Genomic DNA, 24410 nt, shown 5'->3' with positions numbered 1-24410 from the left:
TATGATGTTCATATTGATTTTCTAATGTGATGTTTACTAGTAAACACCCCAGAGAGCACACGCATCCATCATGCTTAGCCGGAATCTAATTTTGTTTAAATTCTCCACAGACATCTAACCTGGCAGGAAGACAGGTTACCAAAAATCTGTCCGACAAATAAGCTCAGTGTTAATTTGAGCTGCTTTTTTAAATTGCTTCGTGTGAATCTGAGTAAAGACCAAAAACTAAATGCAACAAAATAAACCTTCCACATAAAAAAAGAGATATACTATATGTATTCTATAAAAGTTATTGCACCCAAATATCTCATTAAAACACAGTGTTTTAGACTGGTTTACTGGATCTCATTACTCTTAATGTTCCTTTAAATAATTCATTAATGTAATGATTTTAAGAAATTAATGTGTTTTTAGTTGTACTCCCATCAGATGAATATTCTTTAGTGGCATCTTTTTCATTGCTTTAAAAACCAAAGTTACAAATCTTTAATCAATTACTACGCTGCTGCAAGAGAACATTTAAAAGACAGATCACATTTTGTGTTCTTCATTATTTTTCTATTGCTCATCATAACTCCATTTCCTGTCTGCTTCCATGTGATTACAATTTCATTCCTTCATCACAAACCCCATTACAGTTTAACTGGTGGCTGTGCATGTAAAAATCTGTTTTAGACTGACAGCGAATAAATAAATAGACTTGATGCTAAACACAAATGTAAAATTGTGTTGATAGAAAAAAGATGCTTTACTGTTACGCTGTATCTGAGTTCTGTACGAAATTTCCTTTCAGCACAAAGGCTTGACGCTCGCTGTGTAACATCATGTGTGGATGAGAAAACGTGATGGCTTCACTCTTGAGAAATACAAGAAAACAGGCACCATGGGGAAATGGAACAAATATGAAATTCAGAGAGAAATGGAGGCCGGTGATGGCAGGGAGAGACTGTGAGATGTATTTGACCTGAGCAGTGAAAGATTGAAGACGATCACATGCTGGCAACTTTACTTTGAGTCTGTTGTGAGCTACAGAGATTTATCAAATGCTCTGCCATGCTCCGGCTGCGGCAGACACTGATGCTGTCCCAACATGCACGCGCGCACACACACACACACACACACACACACACACACACACATATGGTCAAAGAGACAAAATAGCAGCATGCAATCAACCCTCTGAGACCCACATACTGTAGACCCATTTTTGTCTTATTTGGGAGGAAACAGTGGATCTTTATGGGGGAGATAGCGGGTAAACAGTATGCTACATAGAAGTGGTATGTATAATCTGAAAGCTGGAAACCTGGAGATTAATTTGAGATGCAGCTCAGCACTGTGTGTCAAGTTTTACCAGTCATAAATCTGTAATAAACATTGCATGAAAATGTGTACAGTTTGTGCCCAAAATTTTATGGGACTATAATGAAGTTGATAAAGAGGGGACTTGTAGTTACCCACAGAACCCATTTTTATTCAGATAACTTGAGGTGAGAGGTCAAGGGACCTCTGTGAAAATGTTATTGTATTTTCCTCGCCTGACTTTAGCTTAACTTTGGTGCGTTATTTATCCCCTTTACTGAGGAGCTACCATAACAGTCGATACCACTGCATTCCTTAGGACCTCTAATTTCATATGATACCAGTATAATCACTTTAGCTTTAAAACTCAGCCATCTATAGCCTCTGAAATACAAGCAGCGGTGAAAATAGCTGCAATTCAAGAAAATAAAAAAATGCCTTACATTTGCAATTGCAATTAATGCATCAATGATGCTAGAGTTGGCATAGAAATAGTTTATCACTTCCATTCCAATGGCCACACTGACTTTGAAGCAGCTGGAAGGTTCACTTTGTTAGCTGTTTCTTAACCCAATCTGTGATGAACGCTGCCTACATTACTCCATCACTCCATACATTAGTTGCTCTGTGTTGGGAATGGAATCACAGGACTACCCTGCTGAGTTTTGACAGTCTGAATATATGCCATCACCAAAACTGGACCCATGAAACAGAGAATGCTAATGCTAGCTTGGCCCCCTCCTTTTTATAATGCAGAACAAAAACAACTCTGTGTGTACAGGAGCCACTAATGATTCTGCAGCTTTTGAAATAAGGGGGCTGGGGGAAGAATGAAGAAGAAGAATTTACATTCTTTGCTAGCTTGATAATAATGGCAGTACTCAGTGGGTTGCTGAAGTGCCTCTGTTATCACACGAAAGCATTTTTCCTTTTTTACTCAGTCGTGGTAGGCCAGAGAGTAATTTTAATGAAGCTGAGGTGGTGTTGCCGTGCAGTTGTCCATGGCAGCAGATTGATCTGTGTTCCTACTGGTCAAACTGACAGTGTCACTGAAGACAAAAACAAAACAAAAATCAAACATGACAGATTTTCTGCCAGGATGTAGTAAGTGATTGTCTATTATATACTCTACACTTAAAGAAGCAACAGACAGCATTTTTGCCTATATATATCATTATGAAAATAATGTGGGTTGCACAGGGTAGTATACACAGTAAAATCAGACGTTTACATAGGTTATTTAATGGCTTTGCAATCTTTGTAATAAGCTTCTGCCACCGTTGACGAATTTTCGTGGAAAAAAATCTGCTTTACGGCAGGAAACGCGTCATGTATTGCCAAACTGGTCAGTCAGCCAATCAGGGACTGGAGCTGGTCCTTATGAGGAGTTGGGCATGAGATAGTTGAGTCAGGAGCACAATGGCAGACGGACAAAGTTTGGAGATAAGTAAAAAACGGCCTCCCAAAAGAAAACAAGCCCCTCTGTCTGAGGAGGCGAGGATGCACAAAAAGGAGAGTGATAAAAGAAGAGGAAAAACAAGAGTAAACCTCAGTCAGGCGTTCGAGAGATGGAGGGAGCTCCGTGACCAAAGAGGCTTCAAAACTGATGTCCAGCTAGCTTTCTTTCTAATGGATCAGTAAGTAACACGGCTAAATGTTAGCTAGATGAGAGAGGACTGTACTGTACTGGCTGCTAGTCAATTTCTAGCTGGCCAGCATCGCAAATTGCTGCAACCAGGGACCGGGTAGTGAGTGTTGGTCGGCTGACATCCTCGTTGCCATTCTACGGCAGCCCTTGGACAGTGATTACCCCCACCCCCCCGCCACCGCCGCTGCCGCAGCTACTGGGCACCCAGCCTCTTCAACCGGGACAAGTGGAGTAAAATCCTCTCCTCCACTCCCGTTTGTCTGGTGAACGCCTCTCCTCTGTCAATACACTCTGCCAGCAGTTTAATAATATTGATGCCAGTTGTAACATTTGAATGTTTTAGTAGTAAGCCATGTTCTAAGCGGGATAATGTATAGTGAGCCGGTGACTGTTGAAAAATAACTCCACTGTGTGTCGGGGTTCCATTCCCCTGTCGGGAGTTATTTTTCAACAGTCACCAGCTCACTATACATTATCCCTTACGTGTCCACTGTTGTTTGTACTGATACTGTGCATATTGGTATAATTTACTGTGAGCTGTTTGTACTGGTACTGTGCATTCTGCTATAATTATTTGCATTACTATTTGTTTTTTTCTTCGGATAAATCTAATAATTGTTGCTCGGTCTCTTTTCTCATTTATTTAGTTTAGTGTCCGCACACCTTCTCATTCTACATATACATAGAGGTATACTGGTGGCTTTACAGCCTACATTTTATTGATTATCTCTGATCCCCACGGTCAATTTGGTCTTTGCAGCAGTGCGAGCAACACTGCTGACAAAACCCAAATCCTATCTGTTGCCTCTTTAATAAAACAATTGATTACTGTGAAAGACACTCACTGTCATTCACCATCCAAACTGACACTATACGATGGCTGGCTCGGACTATAATTGGGCTGATATCATGTGGTCTGAAGGCTGCGGTGGACTCATTTTTTAAGTCAGTGATGGTAGAAGGCTAGTGTCTTGTGGAGCTAGACAACCTAAAGCATCCATTGATATACCAACCATATCAGCATAGCTTGTCAGGAAGATGGCTAAACAATGCTCCAAATTGCCATAGTTTTCAACTACAGTATAGGGAAATTCAGTTATGGCTTTTGGTTTTGGTGTGCCAAATTATAAAGTTACAGAGATGCCACTGGTTGTAATAATGTGTGAAGTGATATCAAGTGGAATTTTTTTCTGTAGCAGGAGGGGAGGTTATCTGTTTTGTAGTATTTTTGAAAATGGCATCTCGGGGAATTTCATCCAGAGTCCTGCACTCCAGGTACCTGCAAAAACAGCTGATTTGCGGGTGGTTTTTAAAAAACATTTTTTCCCGGGTTCGGATCTGGGTGGAAAAAATAGCATGCGGGTCGGTTCGCGGGTTTTAGATAAACACATCAGTCATTAGTTCGGTAAACTACTGATAGCTATCTTGGTCATTATTTACTCTCTGAGGATCGCCTCCGCTATTTCGCAGCGGTCATTGGTTCAGCAGTTTACACACGTTTCACCAGCTAATAACACAATTTGTGATTGGACAACAGAATCAACATGGCTGCCACCATCTAACAAGCGCCACTTCCAAATTATTTAGGTATTTGAGAAATAAATGGATAAAACGTACAACTATCACTTTATAATGTTTCTGAAGTGTTTCCCTGATGGATTACTTCTCTCCTCGATGGATTCTAAAAACACGTGATGGCTCGTAACTGCTGAACGTCGCTCTGGACTGAAAGTAAGTCTATTATTAGGCTATACATGTAAAGTTCCTTTACATAGATTAAAAGTTTAAAAGCATTAAACGTAACAAACGAGTGCTTTTACACTCGTATGGGAGAAGAACACAGAGGGTTGATGATGGAGCTGAAGTCAGGTTTTTATTGTGAGAGCTGCTTCATTCAGGTTGTTGTTTACTTACTGGCACCTTAACTGTGGCGATATGCTGTTCAATATTCAGCCAATATGACCCAAAATGATTACTGTAAATCCGGGTTACAGATCGGGCTGCAGGTCGTGTTTCAACGGGTTGGACCGGGTTGTGGTACTAATTGGCCTGATGCGCGGGTTTGCGGTTCGGGTCCAGGTTTGTACGTCGCCGGGTCGGGGCGGATCTTGAAAACTGGACCCGTGCAGGACTCTGATTTCATCCCAAGGATATTACCAGAGATGTAACCACTTGAGGACTCAAAAGGTCACACAGGTATAAATTCACTTTAACAGAAGATGGGATTCCAAAAATACAAATTCTAATTTATTTTAACAATGTTTCTTTAAAAATGGCCGCCAGTCTAAATGCACAGCAGTAGAGACAAAACCACATAGACACAAAAGACGTGAAGAGAGAGACAAAACAGCAATTACACCAGAAAGTGGAAGCCAGGACTGTGAAACAACGATGCACAGCCTGACATAGAAGTGCCTACAAAGTGCACAGAAACACTTAAGTAACCAACTGGGAGTTACACTTGAATAAGCAAGCCAATGCAGCTTTGCATATACGTACCACAGAGTGGAAACGCAGCTTCCCAGACAGCGGGAGTATGAGAACCACCAGGCCATGTCTGGTTTAATATTAAACAGAACAGAGACCAAGAAAAGAGTTACACTTAGCTGCAGGCCAAACAGAAGCCACCTGAACCAGCATACCTCTACAAACAGCAAAGCTGCATTAAGCAAAGACTCGAAGCGGACTCTCTGAATCTACTGCCAAAAAAATGAGCCAGCTACACTACAAAACACAAGGAGCGTAGGCAGATATAACACCATAACAGACACACTATGAACATGCAGCTCAGCAGGTCAGCAAGAATGCATACCTTACATTAGCTAGAAAACCTGACCGTGAAGAGACACACAACTGTGGATAACGCCACAAACACGGAAGTCAGGTAGGACAGGCACACCTGACAATAAACGAGCCAAAAAGTAAAACCCTACTCTGTTACATTCTTTGCATGTTAGGTTAATTAACTTTCACTTTCAATAAAGTTTATATGCCACACAGAAAGTGGAAGCTAGTTAGCCTAGCCTCCACTTTTGGAGTTGAATACAAACTTAAACACATGAAATGGTGGATGTCGAAAGGGGACTGGCAGCAAAATAACTAAAGGCTCAAAACCAACGCTTGAAAATAAGGGAGAAATATCAAAGCTCCATATGATTTGTGATTATAACATGTTCCAGTCTGTAGCACAGTACAGATATTAATAGCACCACTTGCAACACCAGGCACTGCCATGGAAACTGCCCACCCAGTCTCCACAAATATGTCAAAAACAGTTGTATCTTTTTTTGAAAAATGAACAAACATGCACACTATCTGTGGAATCATCATGGTAATTGTTCATCATTAGTCAAAGTTTATTTCTCTACACCAAATGTGAGGAGAATTAAATTATTTCGAGAAATGAAAGAGGTTGATGAAATCACTGCAGTGTCAAAGTTTAATGTTCACTTAAAAAAATAGTCTATATTTATCTTCTTTTCCCATTAAACCTCAGCCCGATGATCAGATGCATCATTTGGTGCTCAGACAAGAAGAGAAGGAATAAGAAAACAGTCTATTACTTATACTACAAGTATCGTTTCAAAGCGGACTGGGGAGATGAACTCATCAGAGGGTGAAAACAGAGCATCTTAAATGTTAATCAGTGTTACGACAAAGGTTTCCTGTGCTCCATTCATGGATCGCAGAGACACAAGCAGTATCAAACCGCTGTAACCATGGTAATGCACATTACCTGACAAGGTTAGTTGTGTTTGACAGGGCGGTGGGTGTTGCATTATGCAGACAAGAGGTTTCAGCGTTGTGCTGACAGTCGTGTTGTGAGGGCAGTGACAGTGACTGGTTGTGGCTGCCCTGACATCTTTATACAGGAGTGGTGTCTGTTGTGCACTCACTGCTGAGGCGCATTTTTGCAGCATGCACAGATTTGGGAATGCTGATACACGCTGTGAAGTGCAAATGCTACCATACATGAAGTGAAAAACAGATGTGTGATGTACAATTTGTCCATTTCTTTCTCTTAATGATTCAATGCTGCGTGTGTGCCATATGTGATTATAGTGGATCAGCAGTGCTGGGAATCCCAAACAACTTTCCTTGGGGGACAATAAAGTATCCAACACATCAATGAGCAAAATACAAAATGAGTCAATACTTTCAAACTGGAGTACGGCAGCTGTACAATGAAAAAAATTGTGATTCAATTTGGGAGATTTATGTAACCTAACAGTCAGTTGCTCTTAAGTTATCAGGCTAGATCGTGACCCAGACTAATTTTAAATGAGCATCTCTTCATTTTTCTGTGTTTCTTGCTTCAGAGTATTCTAATGACAGGCGCTTGAGTATATGGTTTAATGGGGCTGTAAAGGAGTAAAAGGAAGAGATGGACATGATTAATTGATGCTTTGTGGTATAAAAACGGATGATTAACTTGTTTTAATGGGTTTGTCGAAGGCAGCAGGGAAAACAAAGAAAACAACTGGCCTTAAGTGTCATTTGGGTGGCAGGGAGTGAATTATTTCAGTGCAATGACAATTTGAGGCTTTTTAACAGATACAGTAAGGTGCTGCCTTTGATACTATTGCAGTGATTTTCAATAAAACTTCACTTGCTTTATTCAGCCAGCTTTCAATAAGCTGTTATAAAGAACCTGGTTGCCCTTTTCTTCCTTAATGGATGTTAAGGGATTATTAGCATCACTGTTGCCTTTACAGGGAACTGAGGGAGACTTTTTCAACCTGATCGCCAGAAAACATGTTGTACACTTCTGTAAACGACGACTATGTTACATTTGTATATTGTTTGTAGCAGATACATTGAAACAGAAGGTTTCTTAACAACACTGTGGTGTAGGTGTGGTTAGGTTTAGGTACAAAAAACACTTGAAAATCATGTTGTGGCTCAAAACAACCACATTTGGTGGCATAAGAGCATGGTCTCACTCTGAAGTCGTCAAAATCCGGCACTTCGGCAGTGACTTGCGACATTTGAAACAAACAAAAAACGGCGCTTTTACGGTCGGTGTGATACGCGGCCCGTGCCTGTTATCGTTTAACGGTACCTGGCGGCATCAGGGGGAAACACGGCGAAATAAGGGCGAAAGTTAAGGCAGCGAAAGTCCTCTGGAGCATGCAGGAGGGGTGGTGGATTTGTCCAACAAACACCAGCTTTCACCCAGGAGAGTGGTGTTTGCGTATACTATTAGATTATAAATCCAAACCCTGTTCTTTTTTTCTAAACCTAACCCCCCTCTTTTTGTTGCCTGAACCCAACCATGTGTTTTTATTGAAGGAAAAAAAAAAGGTCAATTCGTGGTGTTGTTCTGATGTAGCACGTTTCTTTTGAAAGAGACTGTGTGTAACGGAAGTGTATTTTAAAAGAAGACAACTTGACATGGTATCCCAGAGCATCAACAACCAACGCACCCAGGGTACCTTGCATGTTGTATGTGGATGTGGAAAGTCCATGACCAAATGTCAATTTGTGACGAGGTCGGAGTGAGAATGTGTCTGGCACAAAAGCTGGTGGAAAACCAGGGATAGATCAATGAAAAACACAGAGGTTTGGTGGCTCAAACACAGTTGGGAAAAGATATGATCTGTTGGTGAAAAACACCCAGAGTTGGTGGCACAAATGTTGCTGAGGAATGTCGCAATGGGCTGCTAAAAACACCTAGGCTCGATAAAAAAATACCCAGGTAGTGTGCCACAAATGCTGCTCGGAAACACTCTGATGTGTCTGTAAAAAACATCCAAGTTCGGTGGCACAAAGACCTCCAGAAAATGCCTCAAGGTACTGCTAAAAACCCCAAGGTTCCATAAAGAACACCCAGGATTAGTGTCACAAACGCCACTGGGAAATGCCCCAGTTCCATGGATCAAACATCCCTGGGAAATGCCACAATGTGTTGGTAAAAAAAACTCCAGGTTTAGTGCCACAAACACCACAAAGGGTCACCAGAAAAAAAATAGTATTGCTGTTTGTTGATTTCGAACAGTAGTCTGCAGTGGTCTACAGCTCGGCAGGCGTCTTGCCTAAGTGATACGCTACCCACAATCCTTCCATGGCCTGATGGCCAAGTCAGCTAATATATTATGTCACATTAGAAACATTCCAATGACACATATAAAATAGAAGGTTTTCAGACATTTACAAAGTGTACAAAGCCATTTATCTATATACTGACCAACCTGTGATTTTTTTTTTCAAATTTTCCAGATGTTTTGACATGCTACCCATGACATGTCGATCTGTCATCTGTCATGTGTTCCCCATGTTAAGACATAAATAAATAAACCTAGTGATGTTATTTCCTCTTCTACTGGGTAATCCAAACATCGAGATTGCATGTCAAAACAGGATCAGATATGTCCGTTTTACAGATATTCTAAATCGAGACGACACATGCAATCTTGTAAACACACAAGGCCACAGCCAGCAAAATTGTACACCATGACTTATGGCTGCACGATAAACCATCCTTTAAAAAGAGGAATTTCAAGCAGACAGGCAGGGGATGTATGATAGATTAGTTGTGTCAGGTTTTATATCAGCCATTTAAGTTGTCACCCTCCACAGCAAACAGCCCTGGAGGCAGACAAACCTCAGCAGATTTCTGCACAGTGAGCACTCTTCTTCTTCTTATGCAATAAAGCCGGTGAATATGATTGAGAGATTATAGATGTGTGACAAAAGCAAAATCTGGAGAATGGACTGCACATTGTAGACGACACATCATCAGCCTCTCCAGACATCATGTCCATTCCAGTGTACTCTTACGTATTTGACATTTTCCCACAAGATATTCATCAATATCAGCCATTCTTAATAAACCCATTCTGGATTTCTCATTGTCTCTCATTTGAGCCTTCCCTCCGGCGGCCCACCCAGCTGCATCCCCCTGTACTCTAATGGTATTTTCTCCTATCAACCACCTTATCAAATCCAAATTCCAATGATGGATAAATCTGCCTGAGCTGATGCGCTGGAGTGCCGCCTGCTGCTATCAATCAACGTGTTGCCAGGTGATTGTGTCCTGCTGGGATGTATGACATTATGAGGTCCATTTGGAGGCCCAGCTGAGTTACAATGGCTCCAATCACTCAAAGTCAATTTTCAACATTGGAAGCCTTCTCGCAATATATGCTCCTCCGGAAACTCACAGTTTATCCCTCTTCATGTCTCTCTTGCATGTTGCGGTTACCCTGAAAAGCGGAGCCATTTCCACCTTTTATCCCTTGGGGTGTATGGCCCATTATCAGCAGGCATTAAGTGAGTGTGGAACGCATGGCTGTATGTTTAAAAAAGCACTTCTGCACACATGGGGACGCTTTTAAAGTGACTGTTGAAGGAAGGTAATCTGAATAGAAATAACCATTGAATTTCTGAGGGAGGAAAATGAGCTTTACGTCATGTTTGTTATTTTTAGGCATAACACCCACCTCTGCTTGTTTTCAAGGTGCTTGCCGTGAATGCAGAAAACTTGTGATGGCAGCATGTCAGCAGCCATTTTTGCAAAGATAAAGCAAGTAGAAAGAAATCTGGAAAAGGCCCCACCCAATTAAAAAAAAAAAACAGGATTAAAAATACACCCTTAAGTTGCTAAATGTGTCACTAGTTGCATTTTCGAAAAAACAAAAAATAAATCCAACCCAGTCTCACTCCGAAGTTGTCGAGATCCAGAGCTTGGGCAGTGACTAAAGCCATCTTTTAACTTCTCTATGATACACAGCTGGTTGCTGTTATAGTTTAATGGCGCTCGGCAGCATCAGGGTGAAACAAGGCAGGACATGGTCGAAAGTTAAGGCGCCAAGGGTCATGGGTGTTTATTGTTGGAGGAAAACAAACAGAAATTTGCGTTGTTGTACTGACGTAGTGCGTTTATTTTGAAAGAGACTATATGTAAAGGTTGAATTTCCTGTGAAAAACTTGACACAGTGTCCCAGAACGTTGACAACCAATGCACCCAGGGTAGCTTGCACGTCAAATCTGGACATGGAAAGTCCATGACCAAATGTCCATATGTGATGAGGTCGGAGTGAGAATGTGTTGAAAAATCACAAAGACTGTCAGAAAAAGAAATCTTGTAAGAAGAAAAGTTGACAACACTGGTGCACATGCAACTGAAAAAAGGATCGCCCTCTCTCTGAAATGACCTGCCATTGGCCAAAATCTCTCGTCACAGCCAAAATTTTCTAAGCTTGAAAACACAGCCAAGAGGAGGTGCAGAACTCTAGTTGTCTCTCAGTCAACTTGAATCACAATGTGCTGAGAGTTTTCTATGAGATTTTTGCCCAATGAAGCCAAACTAAACTGCCTACTGCAGTTTTAACATCTGCACCACAAGATGGATATGAAAAAGTGATTTAATAAAATCATCAAACTGTCACCTTCATGCAAAACCTCAATATCGGAGACACTGTGAGATACAGTTAAGAACGCTAGAGCAATAAGGTGTTAGGCCTATAACAAAATAAGAGCTGTTCTTTACAAAGAATCCTGAGGAAGAAAAGTCAACAAGTTTTAAATAAATTCATTCAAGTGCATCAGTAAGATTCACCTTCACAGGTCCCCAGTGTATTTCAGGAATCTAATCTTTTTCATGAGGAAGCCTCTGACTGGAGACGGCGCGCTTGTGAGTTTGAAATGCCAATATTGAACTGTTTGTAATCGCATTGCTTTTCTCAAACCCATTTGGCCACTCACAGTCCTGGTGCCTGACCAGAATCGCTAGCAGCTATTTGGACATCATAAATTAAGGATACAAAATTGATATTTATTAATCGAACCTTAAAGCAGAGCTGGCAAGCAACACTCAATTACACACCACTCACATCACAGCCACTGAGACCTAATATAAATTCATTATGGGTTTGCTTTTACTTTTTACGAGTATCATAACGTGGAGGGATTTTTAAGAATTAATTTCGTTTTGGATTAATTAGTCAATTTGTGCTGATCATATCATTTGATTTTTTTTTTCCTGCACATTGTTGGCAAAGCAGCACCTTGGGATGTTGATGTTAATCACCTAATTTATTTATGTTCCACTTTCCAAATCATTCCTCAACACAATACAGTACATGCAGCAATGCAAGTCTAATCCTAGATGATAAAGAAAGCTTAACGTGTAATATTTATTTATTTTCCAACACTCTGTGCTGATATTTAAATCAGCACGCACTGGAAGGTCCATTAACCGATTAAACACGGGGGATGCTGGCAAGTTGGAGAGACACTAGGTGATCGCTCAGACCCTGATTAAGTTTGGAATGAAATCCATGACTGAGAAACTCAAATTAAATTATTTGTGCTTAAATGATGCAGCTCCACGACTAATGTGATTAATAATTGGACCGCACAGCACACAAGGTTTCACATTTAATTGCATTTATCCATCAACACCACAAGCACCCAACGGTGTAAAACAAAAGTAAGCAATATATGCAAAACCTTGAGTACACATCACCTGAATTTTCTCTTCAAATGTTTTCCTGCCCTCCTGCTACAGTAGACGAAAGCTATCTGAAATGACTCTGAAACTGACAAGGTAAGCCTTAAAGGTCACAGCTGAAATTGCTTGGGTGCCAGCACTAAATAGTAACATTCAGGAATATAGACACAAAAGAAAATAGGTTATTTACGACCCCTGCTCCCAGCACAATGAGCACAGCCCAAACTGTAAGCCCATAAACCACGGCATTTCACGCATAACGTAATCAGGCTGTCCCTTTGATTAAATTACGGACGTTAAGTCGTGTGAGAGAGTTGTGGTGGAGAGGGATTCTTAGTCACACGATCGATTCCCTTTGGCTTCTGAGGGCAAGAAAATGAAGCCATTTTGCCACTGTGGAGCACAGACAGAGGGATACTGAGGAGGCTTGAAGGGAGAGGTAAAGAAACACAAGAAGAAAGGGACAGATAGAGAAGGAAAAGGAGAGTATCTTAATGTTTTCTCTGATGAGAAAGATAAGAAGTACCAAGAAATTGAATCTAGCCTGTGCTGCAAAATGAGTCAGACATTATATTAAAGCACATTGTGTGCTGTTGCATTCACTGGGCCTCTGAATTGCTATTTATCATTGTAAATATATTTTTTGTAAAGTGACAGGTAACTCTAATTGGCAATTAATATATGGCTATTTAAACAAATAGTAAAATTTTTGAGGAAAAACATTTACTCACATCTTTTCTAAAATTAGATAATATCACGTTCTTGTCTGTGCATGAACAAGAGTTGAAGGTGGGAGATTAACGACTGGCCTAGCTAGCATAAAGGGGAGCACGTCTATGTTCCCTCACCCATTGTTCCCTCTGTGCACTCATAGTCAGACAGAGTATAAACAGCAGCTATGCTGTGTCTCTCAGTTGTTCTTCTTCATCTTGTTTGAAGCCTAGTTCACATGTACATGGTTATATTTCAAGATGTAGCTTTTTCTGTCTTTTGGCCTTCCATCCACACGTTCTGGGTCACTACAACCTAACCTTTTGTAAAACTCTGTCCAGCAACAAGATTTTTAGCAACTCAGTTTTCAGTTTTGACATGTGGACAGGGAGAACTCAGTTTTCAGCTTGTCACGTCAGTGTGTGTGGCGTTGTATCTTTTGTGAGGTACAAAGGATGCAGGATTTATACTTCTGTGTCGAATTGACACTGTAGGCTCTATGTCAACGCAGAGCCTTCACCGCACCCTAGGCCGTAGCCTGACATGCACCTCCCCAGAAATGTAACTATGTGTCAGGGCGATGCAGTCCTCCTGGCTATTTTTAATAGCTGAAACCATTTCCCTCAGTGGATACAAAGCTTTTATTTACTTTTATTTTATAGATACGAAACAATAAATTGTGAAGACAAAAAGCCCCCACAAAAATAGCATTTTAAGTCTTGTGTGTGTGATTTATCCTGGCTTCATATGGGCTGAGGAAATCTCCACTAATCGCTAGGCTAATTTATACAATGTCAAATGCCACAGGCTTGTGCTAATACCGTTTTTAGAAAACGTGTTTTGTATAAGACAGTTGTTTTGTCAGTGCACTTTGTGAGTTGTAATGGAGCTGAATTTTGTAACGTTACCTTTGTTAAATGTTGCTGTTGTCCCTGGCTTCATATGAGTAGAGGAAATGTCCGCTAGCTGCTAGGCTAATTCAAACAATATAAAATGTCATAGACTTGTGCTAATAACGTTAGCATGTTGTATTTGTGGGGAAAATGTGTCCAGATGAACACAAGTGTTTGTCTGTGAATGCTGTGAGTTATAGTGAAGCTGATTTGTGTACTTGTGTTTGAAATTGTCTATTAAGACATATTTCATGTGTTTTAGTTGTATTTTGAATCAACTAATCTTAACAGCACTTCATAGAAACCTCAACCACCAACCAACTAGTGTTTTGGAGGTGTAACTGCAGAGTGACACAGACACACCACTGCACAAGTATAAATGTTCACAATGGCGAAGGCCACATGCAAAGGCTACGGTGTAGGCTCTGCATAGTGCTGCCACACAAGTATAAATCCTGCTTGAGGCAACATTTTGTGCAATGGCAGACATGGCAGAAAAACTGCTGGCTTTAAACTCTCATGACAGGAGTTTTTACAAAATGACATATAAATGTACAGTTACTCTTCTAGTATATTCCAGTATGGAGCAGAGAGGCATGGTTGTCACCCCTGGTAGCCTTCCAGAAATAGCTTTTTTTCAGGGTGCTGGTTGGCCAACATCATCTTCTTTGCCTAGCTTTAGGGTTGTGGTAAAATCACCTGTTGGTTCGGTATGCTCTTAATAGTGCTCAAATTTTGTTTTTTGTGTTTTTGGAATTTGAAAGGAGATTTTTATAACAGTGCTTGTGTGGACAGGTTTTTGGACTATGCCTGAGATTGTTATCAGTGTTCCTGTTGTTTCGGTTTTACTTTTTGTTGTTAACGCAGTTTTAATAAAATCTTTAATGCTAATCTAATTGTGGACTATTTTTCTTTTTATGTTGAGGCAACATGGGGCCTTTTTCAAATTTGAATATTTGAACATTGCTCAGGGGGAATTAGATTGGTTTCCATCAACAAGGGAGCATCGGGCAGACTCAAGGGAGGAGGGAACAGCTGGCATCTCCAGAGTAAATATTCCTACCAACACCTCTCAGTTATTAACACAATGCATTTCATTTCTTTCAACCGTTGATAAGCAGTAACATAAAAGCAACCATTTTAGCAGAAGTTGCATGCTGTGCTCTAACTATTTCTTGGCAAACAACAGCCGGTCGCTTGGTTGCAGATCATCTTTTGATCATCAAGAATACTTCCAGCGTGTAACTCCCATAAACCACAGATTCCTGTTGGTGCATGAATCAAACAAATTAGACACACTGAGTTAATAACTTAGTTTTAGAGGAGCTGGTAGGTGAATTTTATAACTTCAGTCAAAGACAGACTAGCTGTTCCAGTCTTAAGCAAAGTTAACTTTCAGCTCCAGCTTGTTCATCAACATGAGGTACTTTATCTCATGTTTAATAAAATACCATTTATTAATTCTTGACCCGTGTATTTTGAGCGTTCCAGAGAATTAGATTTATTTACTGTCTTTCCAAGAGTTACAATTTCTTATCTTACAAACAGAAGAGAAAAACAAATCAGCATATTTACCAAGATCTTGTACTATTATTTCAAATGCTCTGAAAAACAGACTATTTTCCGCTCAGCTACATTATGCTGATAAATGTCCAAGATCATAAAACAGCTTTTTGTTGTTTTTAGTTCTTCCATCTTGAGCAATATTGTGATAGTCTGGTATGAGCCTTAGTCCAAGTTGTTAATCACATTGAATGAAAGCCGCAGAGCATTGAATTTAAAATTCAGTTGGAACCAATACTTCTAATACAAGTCTTAAGGGAGTTTATCACCTTCTGCTCAGTGTTCATTAGTCTGCTGCTCATTGTTGCTTTGGCTGAAACCATAGTGTCTGCTGCTTTGAGTCTGGAGCCCTGTGATATCAGAGGAAGACCTGCTGGAGTGCGAATAACAGCTTCAACCGCTGTGCTCTCTTTGTTACATGAATCTCTTTGTTTGCCTCACGAAAGCTTTCACACAGTCTCACTCAGAAACAATCATTCACTTGAATTTCATCACTCGACTGTGAACAGTGTTGTGAGTGCGGAAGCCTCAGGTGATAATCTTCCCAATTTCCAAAGTCCATTTGTTCTTCCAAAGACAGATACGTCAGCCATTAAACACTCAATTATTCAGCTCAGGTTAGTTGCAAGTGGAAGTTCGTGATGTCAAACAATATTGAGTCAATATTGTCCTAAAAATAATTCAACAACAGTAACGCAACCTGTTCCAGTAATGTGATTACTGCAGGGATTACAATTAAAAAATCAGCTATTGGATTAAAGTTACAAATTCAAGAAGTGCACCACTACAGGCACTTTGACACTTGGGGGGCTGGCTTGTTTGCTGTCTTTGAAGAAGGTTAATCTGGTGATATTATTTTTAGGTCTTTGTGTTACATTGACAAAATGGTGCGGGATATAGCTTAGCACATGAGGTTGAAGATGGCTGCTACATATCTAGCTGTTGTTGGTCAGTTAACATTTTCAAACTGTTGACTGTCTGTTAAACTGCAATGACAACATTTACATGTTCATTAATATTCTGCTATTATTCCAAATATGACAGTATTCTGTATTTGATACAGGTCATGTAAACATCATGTTTTGTTTGGATATTCCGAATCAGGCCTTTTTCTCAATGTAGCATTTTCAGATTAAGACATGTGGGATATGCTGGTATTATTCAGGTTTTTGGAGCATTCTTTGGACCTGTATGTGCATTTAGAACGTATGTCTTAACTGGGGTTTTTATGGTCAGCTCTGAGTATTGTCATGGATACGTTGTACATGCATGCATGGCTGGGATAGAGAAGCATACTCAAAAGCAACATATTCTCACTGCGACCTTGTCACATATCGACTTTTGGTCATGGACTTCCCACGTCCAGATACAATGTGCAAGGTACCTTGGGTGCATTGGTTGCTGATGTTCTGGGACACTGTGTCAAGTTCTGCCTGTTACATGCATTGTCTTCTTTCAAAATACACTTCCGTTTGCAAAGAAAATTTACTGTACTACGTCGGTACAACACCACAAAATGATGTTTTTTTCCTTCAACAAATAACGCATGTGGTTGCGTTTAGGCAACAAAAGCACGTGGCTAGATTTAGGGAAAAAAACAGAGTTTGGCTCTTATGAACATTGCTCTTTCGGGTGAAAGTCACAGTTTGTTGGATCCGTCCACGACCCCTCCCACCTGCCCCACTAGGACTTCCGCAACCTTATTCCCCCTGACACCGCCTGGGACGGTTAAACTATAATAGCAACTGCCCACGTATCGTTGTTGGTGTCTGATGCCACAAGTCACTGCCCAAGCACTGGATTTCGACGACTTCAGAGTGAGACGGGGTTGACAAAAGAAAAACTCAGTTTTGTGGTTGGAAGGTGGAACACCTTAAAAATTGTGAAAGACTTGGATATCAAGAGGTTCATCAGATTCATTAGGTGCATACTGTAATCAAGAGGTTTCTGGATATGCACAAATATCAGTGTTTTTCTTTTCTTTTATATGAAACAAGATAAGGGTTTTTTTTTTTTTACCTTGACATGTTTCGACGGGTGGTAAGACGGGAGACACTCGTCGAAACATGTCAAGGTAAAAAAAACAAACCTTATCTTGTCTGATATAAAAGAAAAGCAAATCACTAATTTAACACTTAGATAGAATGAACTTCTGTGGATTATGCACAAATATCGCAACAAAGACCTTTCCAAGTAGTTGGTTAAAGGAAACAACAAGGGTGTCAAACAAGCCCGCCACCTGAAAAAAACTTCCATAATGATGCAAAGAAGCAAAATGGCACAAGTAGCTCCAGCCGTTCCTCATTTCCATATTTTGACGTGATAAACGACATGTTAGGGCACATAAATCGGAGCTTGCACAGCTGCATGTAAATGAGAATATTGGTGTACTATTTATTTTCATTAGCCGTGTAAACACCTCAGCTCAGTAGGAGTATCACCTTTTTCAAAATAAGGGCAAAAAACAGAATATTTTGTGCATGTAAACATAGTTAATGTCTCATCCATTTCCTATTTCAACACATTTTGAATGTGGAGTTACTGAAAGGTGCTTTTTTTTTCTCTTTTCCAGGAGGCTTTTTCTGTTCATATTTGATAACAGAGATAGACATGGAGGGATGGGGGAAGGGGATGACATGCGTTCATGCAGTGCCACGAGTCAAAATTAAACCTGTGCCGCTGCTGAGGAGTCAGTACACTCTACCAGGCAAGCTACTGGAGCTCCCCTGAAGGACACTGTTGACACAGCTGGGCTGAGTAACAAAAACCAAGTTACTGTAAGTGCTGATCTGGCAACACAGTGGCATACTATCACCAAGTCCTCATGGTCAAATGGTCAGACTTTTGCCAGATTTTCTAAACAGGTGGTGCAACCAAAAGTGTGTACATCTGAGCTGTCAGTAATAACTGTAGCTAGTTTGGCAGGTCAAAGCTAAATTACAAAGTCAGTATGTAAACTGTGATGCATGATCACAGCTGGGGTAAACATTAAATCTTTTACTTTTGTTTTCCATCCAGATAAGTTTTGCTTATCGAGGGATTTTTCTTACAACCTGGCTGATTGTCGGACTGCTTGTGGTTTCTGCTCGGTTGGGCTTCTTTTTATCAACATGGCTGTGTTCCCAGATCCCAGCTATTAACTTGGTGAGTGCAATGTCATTATTACTGGCGGGAATGGTGGCCAAAACTTCAGAGAAAGACTGTCGGAGGAAACCAGAGTTATACTTGGAAAATCTTATAGAAATAAGGGGTGAGGGGAGGACTGCAGCGCTGCCTTATGCTTTTTAAGATGCAGAGCGCCTCATTAATTCAGTTCACACTCTTTTACTTAGTCACTCACTCATTCATTTATTCATTCATTTATTAAATATCTCTCAATATTTTCTTGAATGAGAAGACTTTGGTTAGGTTGGTACGGTCTCTGAGGACAGTAAGCTGAGCTTTAAGACTTTTCATCTTTCTATGAAGGTTTCTCTGTGAGAGGAGACGGCTAAGTGTAATTCAAAGACCTTTTAAAATCAGAGATTACATACATGTGGTATGAGCAGTCCTGCTGTAGTCTGTCCTGTCAGACACTGACACTCTGTTGGCTCTATCCACATGTCGCACCTAATCAGGGAAGAGTTTCAAAGACTTCATTTGGTATAAAGTTTTTTGATTTACAGATGTTCTCAGTTTCTCTCAGTCTGGCTGCTTTTCGTCCGCTCGTTAGTAGTTTCTTACTGCCTTTCACTTTTCACTGCTCTGAGAACAGCTGGAGCTCGCTGCATGCAGCTGTGGGTTATGTGAGCAGGTGGGTAGAGTAATTGTTCTTGTCATCATTTTAGATTTGATCCATATCCTTTTTTTTTTACTTTGTTAGAAATGACATGATTCCAAGTGCCAATTATCCTCTCCCTTACAGTAAATAATTGGGGTAAAATAATCACAGCATAAATTGCATACTGAGGGATACATTTAACATTAAGAAATAATTTAGTTGCAACCATGAATGTCCTTATGTGACGGAACTTCGACATGCTCAAATATAACAGGGACTTTTTTCCTGTTTTTTGTTTTTTTTTTTTTACTTTCTGCCTCACAATCATTAAAAATCCACCAGCGTTCACTGTATCTCTAAATGGATTAAGTTCACCTCTATTCCCTGTGGCTTTTTCAGAGGCATGCTGGGAATGAAGATCACTAATTGAATTGAAATGGCCGAGGCAGGTTGAGGGAAAGCAGATTCATAATAAGAAAAAAAAAATACAACACCTCATCACAAAATAACTCCCAGAATGCATTTAACATTGGAAACTGATGATGCGTAACAGTGTTAGTGTATCTTTGTAGAGTTTTAAAAGAAATTGTTTTAGATTAGATGCTTACACGAAGAGTGTGAGAGACAGGTGACGTCTTCGAGCGCCTTTGTTTTTCTGTTTGCCTCTACAGCCATCTCTTATTAGTGATTTCAGCCATCGAGTTTGGTCGAAACTTATTTTTGTTTTAATTTCTTCTCCCACAAGCAAAAGTCTGCAACACCAGAGCAAAGCAAACAAAAGCCAGTTGCAACTTTTTATCCTGAGTTTGTATTTCACACATATAATGAGACAGTTTAAACACACTCCCAGTGGCTGGAAGACAGTGGCTAATTTGTTGTGTTTGTCTGCCTTTCAGGTTTTCTTTTTTGATAACAAATACAGACTACAGGCCAGTTATTTTCTTCAAGCACAGAGCGTACATGCACATTACAGTATTGGCTTTGAAAATGAAAATGTGTCTTCAAAATGAAAATATTAAAGTTTAGCCCTGAGGAACACGACTGGGTGGGTTTGCTTTGGTGGAGTTTTTATAACATACTTCCTTGTTTCATTTCAGTTCACACTTTAGTTTTTCCCCTTGTCTCTTTTTGGTGCCAGACTTAAAGGCCAGCTCCATCTGCGTTCTTTTGCGGGTATTTCAAATGGAGACTTATTAAAGTGTTAGCATGGAAGATTGGACTTTGGAGGTGGAGGATGGTGCTATTTTATTATTATTAAAACTTTCTGTAAAAGGGTAGACTGTATCGGCACCTTCATCTTACCTGATCTGTAGTCCAGAGGCACTGATTGGATGTGGTTTGTGTGTGCAATGGGGTTGTCTGTGTATGTGGGTGGAGGGAGATCACTTGCTGTGAGCCAATGGCTGTGGGGCAGTTACTGATTGAGGACAGGTGTGATTCAGGTGCTTCACTCCCTGGGGTATTAAAGCTGCAGGCTGCAAACATTGCTCTCTCTCTTTCACTCTCTGTGTGTTTTTAATCTGCAGTTATGTCCATGTTTAAGTGAAAGGGATTTTACAATTGTGTGTACGTAAAGTTAACTATGTGAATGCCCTCTCTCATTCTCTGTGTGCTTTTAATCTGCAGGCCAAGGTCTCCCAGATATGTTGCAGCCTTAAGGCTAAGTTGCACCTCCAGAAAGGCTGAAGAGTGATGCCGGCCTAGTGTATGGCAGCAGTCTGAAGTCAGCCATCACGTAATGGTTACATGTGACAATGAAGGACAGACACAACCAACAAGTAGCAAAAGCAGACCTTGGCCTGCTCTCCTCCCCTCGGCGAGTAAAAGCTGAAATCCCCCAACCCCTTTGGAATCAAAGAACTGACTGTCCCCCCCCTCCCCTGCATTAGATTAACTTCGATTTTAATATATGTGTAAATAATAAAAATGTGTTTTAACCCTTTTTAGCATTGTGTTGTCTTTTGCCCTTACATTACTGGGTGTGAAATTGTGAATCTGCAGACCCACTGGAGTATTACAGTATCTACTGTATCTCTAGTATACTATATAATGACAAAAACTCTGTGTGTGTGTGTGTGTGTGTGTGTGTGTGTGTGCGCGTCTTTTCCACATTTTTCTCCTCACTGACTTGCTCAATCCATGTGAAATTTGGCACAGTGGTAGAGGGTCATGGGAGGATGCGAACTGAATTTTTTGAAAAACACTTAAAATCGATCTCTTCCTAGGAAGTTTGACCGATCTGCATGAAACTCAGTAATCATAATAGTCTAGGGACCAATATCTAAAGTTCCCTCTTGGCAAAAGTTGGAAAACTTACTAAAACTGAGCTTCTATAAGGCTATGACTTTAACTATCTGCCTTTCAACGTGCTACCTCAACTACTAATGTACAGTTTTAGCCCACTAACTATCCCACTATTGGCAATGGTACTACTGTACATTCAATAAAGCAATCGTACTATCAAATTCACAAAAACTCTGTCTGAATACATTGCTCTTCTTAGTGGCTTCAGTTGACTATTTAACCTGCAATTTCCTATGACCTGTATCCCAAACACACACCATGTGAAACTGTACGTGGGCAACTGTGCACTCAATGGGTATGGACTAGTTACAGTACATTTGTACTGTACAATAAAGCTAATATTTAGTCATGCTATTCTTATATTTCAACATAATTAGAGAGATATAATCATTGTATTACCTCATTGTATCCTCAGACAATGGTTTGCATGATATCCTAATTAGCACCCTATGAATGATATTAGGTACTTAACCGTATGTAAACAGAAAGTTACGTAGGCCAGTACTGGCCCTGGTCAGCACATTCTCACTCCGATCTCGTCACATATTAATGTCTTGTCATTGACTTTCCATGTCCACATACAACATGAAACATACCCTGTGCGTTGGCTAACATTCTGGGACACCGTGTCAAGTTCTACCTGTTATATGCATTGTCTTCTTTATAAAATACACTTCCGTTTTCACAGGAAATTTACCGTTTACATACAGTCTCTTTCAAAATATATGCACTAAGTGGGTACAACACTGCAAATTGACTTTTTTTCCCTTATACAACAAACACGCATGCTTAGGTTTAGACAACAAAAGCACTTGGTTAGGTTTTGGAAAAAAGAACAGCGATTGGCTTTTTAATCTTAGGGGACGTTAACACCGCTCTCTCGGGTGAAAGGCTGTTTGTTGGACCCATCCACCACCTCACCTGCCCATGTCGGACTTTCGCCGCTCTAACTTTCGTCCTTGTCCTGCCGCATTTCCCCTGATGCTGCTGGTTGCCATTAAACTATAATGGCAACCAGCCGCGTACCATGTCAACATTAAAGGACGCCTTTTTTTCATTGTTTTCCAGCGCCGCAAACCAGTGCCCAAGCGACTTTATGCTGCCTTGGTCATTAGTTAGTTTGTGTTACTGAGTGACTTTTGTAACTGAACTAACATGGTGTCCTCAGCAGCACATTGCTGGTTGTCCATGCTGGTTAGCAGATAGCTAATTTGGAACACACAATTTTCAAAGAAGGGGGCGGCACGGTGGTGTGGTGGTTAGCACTCTCGCCTCACAGCAAGAGGGTTGCCGGTTCGATCCCGGGCGTGGGAGCCCTTCTGTGCAGAGTCTGCATGTTCTCCCCGTGTCAGCATGGGTTCTCTCCGGGCACTCCGGCTTCCTCCCACAGTCCAAAGACATGCAGATTGGGGACTAGGTTAATTGGTAACTCTAAATTGTCCATAGGTGTGAATGTGAGCGTGAATGGTTGTTTGTCTCTATGTGTCAGCCCTGCGATAGTCTGGCGACCTGTCCAGGGTGTACCCATGTTGTCAGCTGGGATAGGCTCCAGCCCCCCCGCGACCCTCAAGAGGATGAAGCGGTTAGAAGAAGAATGAATGAATGAACATTATGCAGAAGCCTATGTCAGGTCACATGGGAAAATGGCATTCTGGAGCTAAAACTTCTGTGCTTCGACTAAAATTAAACTTTTGGATTTGAAAACATGAGGAAGCTGCAAAATGATATAAAATCCTCAAAAAGACAAAAAATAAATGGAGCTGCCCTTTAATGAACAACAATAACCTCAGCTTCAGATAATGTTGACGTTATCAGGAGTTGCAGCAGTCCAAATATCTTCTGTATGCAGCAAGCTTTTTGACAAATGTCTCCACAAACCTGGATAAGAAAATCAATTTGAAAACTACATCTTTCAAACTGTAGATAATGATATAAAATCCTCAAAAGACAAAAAATAAATGGAGCTGCCTTTAATGAACAACAATCAGCTTCACACCTCTATATGCGTTATCAGGAGTTGCATGTAAATATCTTCTGTATGCAGCAAGCTGTTTTGACAAAGTTTGAATCAAAACCTGGACTTGTCTCCACACCTCTATATGCTGCAAGAATGCATGTTTAAGTTACAGCACATTATGGACAGTTGTTTTAGTTTGAATCAAAACCCAGGGGCTTAACTTCAGTGGACTTGTCTGGTAGGTGAGTAAAAAAAGGCGTCAGATTTACTTCTAATGAACCAGATTGTAACAGTTTGCAAGAGCCTGTGACGTGAAAGCAGCAGCTGATTATGCAGGCAGTGTCCTCTGCGCACATCATCTATGATTCAAAATCTATGACCACACATCAGATTAAAGCTGGCAATACATAATTAATATCTAAGATAATTTTAGAAATGTTTTGATTTATTTTAAAGAGATGATCGTCACATTAATTCATCTCCCTCGAGCTAATTCTGGGATGAAAGATTTTTTTTTTGAATTCTTGATGAATTCCTTCAATGGTGAGCGTGTCAGCTGTGCAGCATGTGTCAAGCAAGATATTCCTACTGTGATAGCGTGTTAACATTTCCCGTGTACGCCACGACTGCTCTCTGAAATACAGAGGATTTGCTTCGGTTTTTGCTACAAAGGTGACATTTAACGTACAATTTAATGGGGGGGTTTCAGGTAAACTTTAACATTTCACAGATGCAGATGACATATTGTATATCAAGGGAAATTTATCAAACACATGCACTGGCTCATTCACATGGATGCATACAGAGATGTGTGGAGG

At 40.5% G+C, this 24410-nt stretch overlaps 1 long non-coding RNA gene across 1 annotated transcript; it reads left to right on the top strand.

Moving 5' to 3' along the window:
• The first annotated feature begins 4508 nt into the window (after positions 1-4508).
• LOC125903639 (uncharacterized) lies at positions 4509-21096 on the top strand. The gene is made up of 4 exons (XR_007451325.1): positions 4509-4681; positions 18144-18348; positions 18590-18715; positions 20958-21096. It is a non-coding gene; the product is annotated as an uncharacterized LOC125903639 (long non-coding RNA).
• Positions 21097-24410: the final 3314 nt, after the last annotated feature.

The sequence above is a fragment of the Epinephelus fuscoguttatus genome, linkage group LG16 (genome assembly GCF_011397635.1).
Source record: "Epinephelus fuscoguttatus linkage group LG16, E.fuscoguttatus.final_Chr_v1".
Classification (NCBI taxonomy): domain Eukaryota; kingdom Metazoa; phylum Chordata; class Actinopteri; order Perciformes; family Serranidae; genus Epinephelus; species Epinephelus fuscoguttatus.
Note: the sequence above shows the minus strand (reverse complement) of the source record. Positions and strands in the feature narration are given on the sequence as shown.